The sequence below is a fragment of the Apus apus genome, chromosome 16 (assembly GCF_020740795.1).
Source record: "Apus apus isolate bApuApu2 chromosome 16, bApuApu2.pri.cur, whole genome shotgun sequence".
NCBI lineage: Eukaryota > Metazoa > Chordata > Aves > Apodiformes > Apodidae > Apus > Apus apus.
The window spans coordinates 5,259,392-5,268,461 of record NC_067297.1 but is presented as its reverse complement, the minus strand read 5'-3'; positions in this window follow the sequence as shown (position 1 = coordinate 5,268,461).

The window sequence follows — 9,070 nt, the reverse complement described above, 5'->3', positions numbered from 1 at the left end:
GCACATTGTTTTTCTCTGCATTTTCTGCTCCTCTCCTGCAGAGCTGTTACATAAGGATGAGGGCAAATGGACTATAAATGGGATCCAGGTAGATTTCCTATGGGAAATAATGATCCTGATTTATTTTGGTTTTTCCTACTGGTTTTTGCAGCCTTAAGCCTTGTCTGACTGTGCTTCAATGCGGATGGGAATGGCAGAAAAATGCTGTCTTGCCAGTGCTGCAGTTCTTCCACAGACAGACACATCCCAGTGAGCAGCAGCAGGCTCGGGAGAGGCTCCTCATTGCCCTGCAGCCCAGCAAAGTGCCCACCTCTCCCCAGGCCTTGTCAAAGATGTGGTGAGTCCTCCAAGGGGTGCAGGGTCCTCTCTTGACTGGCCCAGGATGGGGCCTCTGCACTTGTACCTACTTGGTCACCCTCTGGCTCTGCAGAAGCCACCCTCTGGTTTCAGTAAGAGCTTATCTGATCTCCAGGAAGTGGAGGAGAGAGGTTTGCTCAGCTGGTGAAAACCAAACTCACTGGTGCCATCCAGTCAGCCTCCTTGGCTTGGGCTCAGGACATGAGCACCTTCTGCAGAGCCCAGCATTGGCAGCATGTCCTCAGGTGTACAGTGCAGGGCATGGTCTGTCTCTCCCCATGGGGACATCCTGGGGTCCAGGGTGTCCTTGCCTGTGGAGGGGTACGGGGACATCCTGGGGAGCAGTGTTTCTGTACCCAGGTGGGCTGGGACACTTGAATGGCCTCGTCGCTGGACAGCTGAGCTGGCTTCATTGCATCCCTCTGGGTTGACCTGACTTTCCAGCATGGGATGTCTGTTGTTTGGTCCCTTGTGAGTCTCCCAGAAGGCTCCTTCAGTGCATTTCCCTAGTTAGCCTAGGTACAGGATCACCTTAAGCAAATCCAAGCACAAACCCCCTCCCAGAAATAATATTCTTGCAGTCAAATTTTTTTTTATTGCAGAACTTAAAAGACAGTGAATTCTCAAGCCCCAGGTTGGGATCCCTTAGGGAGCCTCTTAGCAGGGGGGATGCAGCATTTGGCTGACAGCACCAAACAGCAGCTGCCCCCTGCTGTCCCCCACCGTCCCCCACTGTGCAGGACTGGAGTGGGACAGCTGAGCCCCTCCTGGCTGGGAGCTGCAGGCAGCTGCCAGCCCTCTCTTTCTGCTCACCAGCGGCCAAATGTGCAGGGTGCAGGTGTTTCCACTTACCTGCCACCCCACACCGCCTGAATTTACTTTGTAAATGGCCAAGAGCAAAGGGAGGAAGGGGGGAGGAAGGGAGCCCAGGGCCAGCTGATAAGGGAGGACAAAGTGTGGGGAGGGGCTGCTCTGTCCCCCTTTCTCCCGCTGCCCTGAGCAATGCCTGCCTCAAAGCCCCCCTGGAGGCTGGCTGGGCTCCTGTGGTCCTTACAGGCAGGACTTGGCTGCTGGTCTTTTGTCAGAACTAGGCTGCTGCTTTTCTGCAGCAGTTCAAGATGCCTTTTTCTGCCTGCCGCTCCAGTCCCCTGGATGCAAGAAGCAGACGTGCTCTTGGCCTGGCTCCCAGCAGCTCCAGGTGAGCTGGTTTCACTGCTGTGCCTTGCAGAGATGTACTAAGGTTTAAATGTAGCTTCTAAATGTGGCAGGCTCACAGGACAGAGTGTTCCTCCCAGCCTGTGCTCTTGCATCATGGTGTGCACTGCCCAGAGCAGATGCTGAATTGTTCTCCAGACCTGGGCCTGAGCAGCAGTGTCAGATGAAATTTTAGCCATGGGTGAAATGATCCTTCAGGGCAGGGCAGAGAAGAGGCACTGCAGCTGTGATGAACGGTGTTGCTGCTTTAGTGTTGCTCCTTTTTTGTTTTTCCAAGTCACGTGAGTCTGTTTTTATGACATGAAGTGCTTTGCTGCAGGGTGCTGGATTGCCTCTGACACTTCTGTAATACTCCATTTCTTTTCTTTGAATGTGCAGGTGTATGACTACAGTGTTCCTGCCCAGACAGTGCCGGGCTCGGTAAGTGCCAAGGATGAATTTAATTTCCATCTCCTGCAGTTCTTTGGGCCATGCTGAGATTTTTATTTCTTCTTCTGTTGTTTTTACCAAGGAAATATTTTGTGCCTCCATAAAGGAGAGTGGGAGTGGGTAGCTAGCAGTACAGGACAGACATACTGTTAGCCACACAGCCAAGCATAAAATGTTGCTCAGGTTTTGTATCTCATTCTAAAATAAGACCGTATATGTGAAATGCAGCAGCTGGTTGCAGGAGAGGCCTCCTGGTGCTGGCACTGTCACTCCCCCAGCTCCTGTCTATGGGGTCACAAAGCACGAGGAGTTGGGTTAAGAGTAGGTGTGTATGGAAGTGCTGGTGCAGTGTGGAAGGGGATGAGTCAGCCCTGATTTCTGTCACACCATGAGATCTGTCCTCTCACTGGTTCTGTTCACACTGAGCAGCCAGCCCTGTGTTCACCCACAACCTGGTTTTGGCTCTTAACTGTCTAGAAGGGGCTCTGTGGAGACAGACCTGCCCAGAGAAGCTCAGACACCCCAGTAGCATTCAGGTGAGGGGGAACTGAGAATTGCTGCAGATCTGGTAAGCATAAGTCAGCCCTCCCACATATTTTGGGGCACATTCCTGGTCATCATTCTCCAGGGATAAAAGCAGTGAACAATTGAACAGTGGAAGGGATATGATTAAAAGCTCTCTATTCACCAAAGGGACCTGCTGAGCCCCCACTGGCATAGGCTAAGTGATACTAATGTGCTCCCTGTGGGGCCCCTGGGGACACATGGGCATTTGGAAAATCAGGGATGAAAATGCTAGGCCAGGCCTGCAGGGTTTCCAGCTGCTCAGGCTGGGCTGGCAGTGGGGCAGAGCCCTGCCCTGCCCTGTATTTGTCATCTTTCACTTCCTCCTGCCCCTGTGTCTGTTAATGGCCCTGTCCTGCCTCTGTCCTCAGGGACTAATTGCCTCACACTTGAGCAAATGTGCTTGGTGTTTAAAAGGAGTCTATCGATTTGTGCATATTCCTGAAAGCCTCACAGGGCCCCTTTGCTTTTGAAGTGTAAAAACATCCGTCTGTCTTTGCCTCTCCAGCAGTCTCTTTCCCATTTGCATCTCCTCTCTGCCTGGCAGGGGCAGCCCAGGGAATCCAGCCCTGCTCCAGTGCAGCGTTCTGCTTTGGGGCTGCTGAGAGGGCTTGAAGGCAAAGGTGCGGAGCTTGGGTCTGCTGGGGAGCTGAGCTCAGCTTGCAGCTCGGGGTGCTCAGGATGGAGCTGCTTCTGAAGGCCAGTTTCCAGTGCTCTAGACTTCAGGAATACTCTTGCTGTGTGTTTATCTGTGGTGGGTGTGTTGTTTAGGAAGGAGAGGAAATAGCCCCTGGCTTTTTTCTACTGGTCCATAAGGAAATAAGGCCAGATCTGGGCTGCTTTGGATAATCCACCACCCAGGAGCTGAGATACAGAAGGGTGACCAGAACCTGTTAAGGTTCTCTGATGTGCATCTGAACAAAAACTTTTGAAATGGAACTGAGTCCCTGCTCTGTGTGTGGACATTTTGACCTGTGATTCTCCTCATCCCACCTCCCCTGGACTGGAGGACTGGCCCTGGACAGAGCTGCTTGTCCCCATGGGAGCATTTTCATATAGGCACAACCGTCATAGGAGTGACTGTACTTCTGGAGCCAGGGCTAAAAGCTTTGTCCCTCCTTGGTTATCTCTGGGGTGGTGGTGAGAGGACAGTACAGATAAATCCAGGCCTGAATTGCTGGAGCTGCCTGTAGCTGCTGCCATCCAGCACCTCCCAGATGGTGTGATGGGGTTTCCTATTTCAGTGGGGCCTCAGGGAGCAGCGGTGGCACCTCGCTGTTGGGGGCAGTAAATGGGCTCCCATCTGGTTTTAATGATCAGTAGCACTTTGGTGCTTGTTTATTCCCGTGTTTTATGCTTCAGCAATAAAATACTGCTTCAGTTTGTTCAATCCATCCTGGTGCTGGATGGAGATGAGTTCACAGCCTCTGACAAAAAGGTCCCAGTGGTATTCAGGGTGTTGTTTTTTTTAGACAGCTGGGCAGGATCAGATGATGTAGTGGCAATTAGTTTAAAATACAAACGTCAGCAGACAGTGTAGAAGGTAGGGAGGGCAGCTCCTCATGTGCCTAGCAAGGAAATATTGTCCTTGGATTAAAGGAAATTTTTGGTTATGGAGCTGGAGCTGTGCTCCTTCCTGTCCCCTACAGGGCAGCACAGACCTCTGGTGGGGAGTCCAAGTGAAGTTAGTCCCAACTTTAACACCAGGTTCTTGAGGAAATTTAGTCCCAGAACGTTGCCCATGGTGGTCACTCAGCTGCAGGATTGTTACATCCACTTACAATGCTACAATGGTGGTGGAGACAGCAGAAGTGCTGGTGGTGCCACGTCATGCTCTGGGCATAGACCAGCTCTGCTGGAGGTTACCAGTGCTGTGGTGCTCAGGGCAATTATGGTGGGACTGGGAATTGTTTTACAAAGTTCTCTGGAGTCAATACAGGCTAATATTAAATTAATCTAAGGAGGAGGCTATTTGTCAGGGCCTGCAGGGATTTCTGATGTTGTTTCCTTTGCCCAGCACGCTCATGTTACCTGCTGGGCACAGCTGGGACCAGAGAGCCTGTCTGCCAGCAGCTCTGGCATGGAGATCCTCCTCGAAGGGACGAGCAGTAACACTCTGCACATCCCTGGCAGTTGGTATCTGGCAATCTTGAATCATTTTTGTAAATGCTAGTTAAGCTTTTCAGCACGTCTGAACGTGACTCTGTCCTGCGGGGTAGGTGGGGACACTAAAAGCAAAGAGAGATTAAAGACAGTGAACCACAGAGGGGAGAAATGAGCTCTTTGTCTCCCTTCTGACTTTTATGGAGACCTGGAAACCTTTTGCTTTCCCATCTCCCATTTGTCTTCTACCCTAATGGCAGAGGAACAGTCTCCTCCTCTTTTATTTCCCAACAGTATACTTTGTGGAGGATCTTTAGCTCTCACCTCTGAAGAACACTGATTTTCAGCAAAGAGATCTTCTTTCCCAACTGTTTGTCAAGGCTTGGAGCTATAGGTGGCATCTAAAGAGAGAAGGATTTCAACAAACTAATTCTGAGTCATTCTGGGTCCATTCCCTTGGTGCTACTGACGTTGCATTTGTGCTCATTTTCCCTGGCAGGTCTAATGTAAGGGAAGCAATTAAAAGAAGCTTCTCCCAGTCTGCTTTTATGTATCAGGAAGAAGAAAGGTAGGCAGCCACTGCTCCATTTGATCATTGCTTTCCCCAGGGTTGTCCACCCAGCCACTGCTGGAGCAAGGACTGGGCTCCCTGCTGTAGGTTTCAGGCTGATGCACACTTGGAGCACACCTCTGAGACCTGCCAGGTCCCAGCAATGTGCAAAGCAAAACCAGTCCCTCAAATCCCACCAGGCATCCTCTAAAATGGGGCTCCAGGTTATGCCAAATGTGTCACATCCAGGTTCCCAAACAAGCTCGGGGTGTCAGTGTGGAGGGAAAGGGCTTTTACAGAACTGAGCAGGTTTTGCTGTCACCGTGTCAAGAAGGCCAGTCTGCTGCTGCCAGGGTGAGCCTGGCCTCTGGCTTTCAATTGCAAATGAAGCAAAAGGCAAAGTGTTTACAAAGAAACCCGGTGGCCTCTGTCTTGTCCCAGAGCTGGGTCCAGCTTGGCCCTTGGCTCACCCTGGTGGTGTAAAAGCTCTGGCAATCAGAGCAGAGCTATGTCGTGGTGCCCTGGGAAGAAGAAACCCTGATCCCTGTGCATGCTCCTAACAGGCTTGTGCCACTGGAGCCAAGTGGGGCTCTAGGTGACAGGAGACAAGTAAAGACAGGCAGGCACTGGGGCACCATGCTCATCCTCACACTGCTCCCAGCCCAAAAGGAGGGACTGTGGGGAGAAATAATGCTGTGATTCCTGGGATTTGGGGTTGGGACAGCGGGTGAGCTGCGGCACAAACTCCTTGAGTCCAGACTATCAAGTACTTCACAGGGCCGTCCCAATTGCCTGGCCTATTAGTTTTATGGAGGGGGATTTTGTGAAGATGCAGTTGATCTCCTTTTACCATGGTAATGAAAATGTAACTGTAGTGGGGAAAGAGCCTGGCAGGGAGGCAGTGGGGGCCTGTGTTTGGGTGCTGGGGGCCACCTCTCTCCAAGGTCCCCGGGCCTCTGATTGCACCGTGGCAGAGCAGGGCTGGCTGCTGGCTCTGGGTGTGCTTTGGAGGAGAGCCCTGGCCCTGCCCAGTGCAGGGGCCCTCCCGGGCACCCTGGTGGGGGGAGGAGGATGGAGCTGCACAGGCAGGGGCACAGTGCCACCCAGTGACTGCGTGTGACCTGCTGGGGGACAGCTGGGGCAGAGTTGCAGCCTGGCCGGGGTTTGCGGCAAAGGTTTTGAGGCCTGGAAGCCCCAGTAAGAGTGTCCCGAGGTGATGGAGAATGTGAGGAGACCCAAGAGACCAGCTCTGTGATTAAAGCACCCAAGGGACCAAGGTCCCGTGGTGGTGGCGTTTCTGCAGTGAGGCCTTGGTGATCCACCTTGTTCAGGTGCTGGTGTGGGCAGGCAGGCTGGGGCTGAAGCAGCTCACACTTTGGGAGGGACCCTAGCAGCAAAACAAGCGAGGGAGGAGGTGGTTACCCAGGACAAGCTGTTCTCTCTGTCTCTGCACAAGGGGGTCCCAGGGCAGTGTGGCCAGTCCCAGAGGGACGCTGCTGTAGGTGCTGCCCCAGAGCTGCTCAGCCTCTGCCAGCCTGGGGCTGGACTGGGAGGGACCCCTGGTGTCAGAGTGTCTTGGGCATTCGATGACAGCCATGTGTAGTAGCTTTCTGACTTGAACCCCAAAGTGAATGCAGGGTATTTCCTCCTTTCTGCCCAAACCCTGCCTGCATTCCTTGTTAGGTCAAGCCCTGTGTCATGTTCCCAGGCTGTACCAAGCATCAACAGGCAGCTTGAACAGGGGGGGAATGAGAGAGGATCCAGGTGCAGTGAGGTGTGGTGTCAGCAGCTCTCAAGGTGGCTCCCTGTGCTGTAAATCCCTGCCCCAGCAATGGCCTGACAGGTTTCCAGCAAGGACTCTCTTGGAGGAGGCCCAGGCTATGGCTTTATTTTGGGTGATGAATACAGAGCCCATGAAGCATGTGGCAGCAGGGAGGGCTGTTAATTCAGCCTGTCCTTTTCCAGGTACATAATCTCCTCTGCTCCCCTCCATTTTGCATAGCTGTTTGAATGCTGAGCTGCCCCTGGGCTGCAGGACTGCAACGTGGGGCTGAAATCAGGGCACTGCAGGAAGGGAGGCATGAGCCCTGCACACCTCCCAGATGGAAGTCCCACATCTTTGCTGTCCTGCCACAGACTGTGTACACTTTCTGTTCCTTGGCTGCTCTCCAACGTGCCTTCATTTTAGTCTATTTAAATTTAGGCCAACGTTGATGCCACAAACACTGCTGTGGAGGCCTGTGGGCTACACCACTGCTGTACAGCAGAAGCCCTTGCTAGAAACCCAGCACCTTGTGGAGAGCTGTTCCCATTCCGTGCCCTACCTCTCCCTCCATCACCCCAGTGACAGTGAAGGTGGGTCACCCAGCCTCACACAGTCAGGAGCTGCTACTGACTACTGGAAGCAACCTTCATGTTGCTACTGGGGTACACCCTGTAGTTCGGGATGATTTCAGCCAGAGGTTTCCAGTGGTGCCAATATCCTGCAGGTGTTGGGCAGACCTGTGTTAGCCCATTCAGCAGAACCCCAGACCAGAGCCAATTTTAGCCTGTTTCAGCCTCCCCACAACATGTGCCACATCCAGGCCAAGGTGCTATTTTCTGCAGAGAAATTATCTTTGTTAATTTTAGATCTAGTTTTCTGAAGCGCTGAGTAGCCACAGCTATTCCAGGTAGTCAGGGGCAGCAGGAGGTATTAATCTTTGAGGGATATGGCTCTTCCTGCTCTTCCTTACTTTAAGCAGACCAAAACTGATTAATTGCTTTTCCTTTGTGCCATGTGGTGTGTTGTGCTGGATGCTCGGGAGCCAGCCCAGCGCTGTGTGTATCGGCCGTCGCTGCAGACTCAGAGCCAGATCACCAGCTGCAATACCTGGAAAGAGAAAAGCTGTTTCTTCTTCAAGGTCAGTGGATTAATGATATCACTGGTCACAAGATGAGGGCAAAAAGAAAGAGTCCAAGAATAAGGAAATGTATTCAGCATGTACAAGTCTGAGTGAGAGTCCCTTGAACTACCCTGTAATCCAGATCAAAGTATTAAAAAATACATTAAAAAAACATGGGATTAAAGTCTATAAATACATGGGGCCATTACTTCACAGTAATTAAAAATGGGCAAGTTTGACTTAAATGTTTTTAATGACAAGTTAAGGATAGTGACAGTGCCCTCTAGGACCTGGCTGGGTTTGTCACTTCTGTTGGGAGCATCCCTGGGGGTCTCGTTGGCTGGGCTGTGAGCGGTGGAGGACTAAGCGGGAGTCAAGTGCCAAGAGTTTCAGACCAGCTCCTGTTGTTCACTTCTGTCAGTCCCTTCTGTCTTGTCCAAACGGCATCCTCTCCTCTTACTCACCATTCCATGCCAGCAAGAGCTCTTCTTGCCTCAGGGTCTGGGGAGGAGTCATTAGGTAGCACAGATTGGGAAACAGTGCAGTGGAGGGGCCGCAACAGTCCCTGGGATCCATGCTTTCTCTTCTGCTTTAGTGCTTAATTTCTAGACCAAATACAGGATTACAAGTGGAGGATTTTTCAGTGCTGACTTTCAGCTGCCCTTGTTGGACCAGCCAGGACGTACAAAGCAGGAGCTAGTTCCCTGTGGATAGCCCAGATTTAGCTCTGATCCCAATTGTCTGGTGTGCCAGCAGCAAGTTAAACTAATAACTCGTGCAGGGAGGGTTCTGGTTACAAAATGCTTGGAATGAAGCAAGCAGGTGCTGGGAAGGTTATCTGAGGAGAGCACTGCCTTAATTCCCTGTCATGTCTCGCTTCCCCTGCCTGCCTGAGAAGCAGTGTGGATGGCATCATCCACAGGTGAGGCTGTGTGTGCCACAGGAGGGGCTGAGCAGCCACCACCAT